This window comes from Bombus impatiens, unplaced genomic scaffold (genome assembly GCF_000188095.3).
Source record: "Bombus impatiens unplaced genomic scaffold, BIMP_2.2 scf_1055, whole genome shotgun sequence".
Taxonomy (NCBI): Eukaryota; Metazoa; Arthropoda; class Insecta; order Hymenoptera; family Apidae; genus Bombus; species Bombus impatiens.
The window spans coordinates 196,784-199,447 of record NT_177474.1 but is presented as its reverse complement, the minus strand read 5'-3'; positions in this window follow the sequence as shown (position 1 = coordinate 199,447).

Genomic DNA, 2,664 nt, shown 5'->3' with positions numbered 1-2,664 from the left:
CGATCGTAGACACGAAGGAGCGCGCGGTTTACTGCGTGTTGGACGCCGCCAGGTAGGCTACCTCGGCGCACACCCACGCAGCCGAGGCACACGCATGGTCCACACGCACGCGGACACACAGGTAACAGACCACGACTTGCCTGGGAGTCTTTCCGTTCGGCTGCCGCTAGTAGCGCTGCTGCTGGATGCTGTGCTCCGACTGCCTCGCTTCTGGCCGACGACGGTGCGACAGAGTCCGATGGAACCGGCCAATGGGAGTCCAACCGAGACGCAGCAGAACCTGGAGCAGGCCCTAGCAATGGGACCGAGACCCTTCCGCGTTCAGCATCCTGCTCGAACAATTGCCCAGCTGCCGCGTAGGGAACGAACGCGGAGAACTTTCTTTATTCGAAGAAAATTTTTGTCCACCTGTACGTACACGATAATGGGTCGAACAGGTTAATCGTATCGTGGAATTGAGCGTAATTTTAATTCGATACGGAAGTCAGAAAGTTTCGGCGATCGTAGCGTGTTCGGGGTGACGTTAACGATCGGATTAATTCAAACGAGAAGGAAACGCGGCGGCCGAAATACGGGAGTAATTTTACTGCAACGTGCATGGACACGCGAGAATCTATTTGCATAGTCTATGTACGGATCGAATTTAATTTGCATGAAAATTTAAATTATACATGCAAATAAGAGTCGGAGAGACGTAGAAGTTTAACGGGAGATCGAAGAAACGAGACAACAGTGGTCGTATTAACGCTTACGGCTCGCTGCAACGAGACATCGTTAATGCGTTACGATAAAATCAGATAACCAAAGGGAACATCGAAGATAACGATTGACTAAATTGTCGAATATGTAACCGTCCGTAAGGTTTGCGCTATTTCGAAACTATAATGCGAGATAGATAATATCTATTTGAAGCGCGATGCAAAATTCATGAAATGACTTTGAGATTAGATTGCTGGCTATTCAACGATAGAAGAAACGTATTTAAAGGTAATTTTTCATGCGAACGTTCTTCCGTGTTACTCGTTCAGTTGCTCCATAGACGTTCGACGGATTGAGGAGGCACGTCTCCGTTTGATAAACGATTTGAGGCTTCCCTTAAACTATACCGATATATACCGTCAGTATTTCAAGATTCTCGACTAGAAGGGTCGGTATATATCGTCGATACGATATTGCGAATATTTATCGATAAGCCGCACCTCCGTCCAGACCCTTGAAACATCGACGATATTATTGATCGTCCGAGGACACCCTATGAAATAATTCTTCTTGCAGCGCTGGAAATCCCACGGACGATCGTTCATACATAGCTATACGTACCGATACGATGTTCCAAACTATCGAACTATACAGCTTTATTTATTTACATGTATCCATGACCTGGAACTACTATTACTACTACCGTACTTACTTGCTACTACTACGTTATGTTTGGGTTAGGTAAGGTCTAGGAACGAGAGAATTAATAAACAGATTTCTATTTACGTTCCCTGTAGCCTCTAGCCAAAGCTACATGCTCGACTTATTTTGGTAATGTCCTTTTGCTATAAATATACGAACGTACCTATCGTTCCATTGTCTAGTAACACTAAGAGAGTAAGGATCTGAATCGGCGTAAACTTACGCGTTATACTTGTACTTATACCATTAATTATTTCAATATACTTTTCTATTACAAATTCATTCACTCGTTCTTCGATCAGTCAACCTCGACGTCGACGCAAACATTTCTCCGGTCGTTGCAAGATCAAGCCTTTCTACCCTTATTTTCTACCCCGCATGGGTACGATCGACGTTCCAGCAACGTTTGCTCCAACTGAAAAACTCCATTCCGCGTCAAAGCCATCGCTAACGGAGACGCAGAGCAAAGGGGACCAGGAACGAGGGAGGGAGATCCACGGGTATCCTATCTACCAGTGCCTACGACGCGGTGCCGCGCAGGTTGAACGCAGGAGGTTTAGGTAGAGACATGGTATGAGGAACAGGTGCGTAATACCAAGGTTCGGTGCCCCCCTGATCGATAAACATATCCATCTCCTTCGAATCTTATATTCTCTATCTACAGAGCCGGTATAAACATCCATCTCGAATCCTCCTTCGAAATGCAGCGCGCAAACGCGTCGCATCTTCGCCACCGGACTATTACCAATTTGCCAAAAGAACCCGTTCATTTACGTGCATTTACATACCTGATCGATCCTTCCGAAAGTCAATGGACCGTGCAGCAACTCGAAGACTCCTTGTTCGTCTTAGATCTCAAGCACCTGTACATAAGAGGAAAGTCGAATTCCAGAAGGAGGTAACAGCCGGTCGAAGCATTATTTACTAGAAACAAAGATGAAGGTAGATCGCGTCACGTTCGAAACGCGAAGTTCGGGCGAACGGGTAACGGAAGGTAAAAAATCGTGGGGCAGGTTGTAAGTCCACCTGTAGGAAACTCGTACGGCGCCGGCACTGAAGAAGGAGATCGGTCGATGGTGGGCGGGAAGGGGAGAGACCAGCGGCCAGAGGCACTCAGAGAGATCGAGCCTCGATCTTTCTCCTTACTTCTTCTCTTCTCTTGCTTCTTCTTCCCGGGCCAGTCGACATCCAGTCCATCCCTCTCCCTCGTGGGCAGAGCACGCGGTTCTTTTTCTTTCTTTCCGTCTCTTTTCTGCTGGCAGC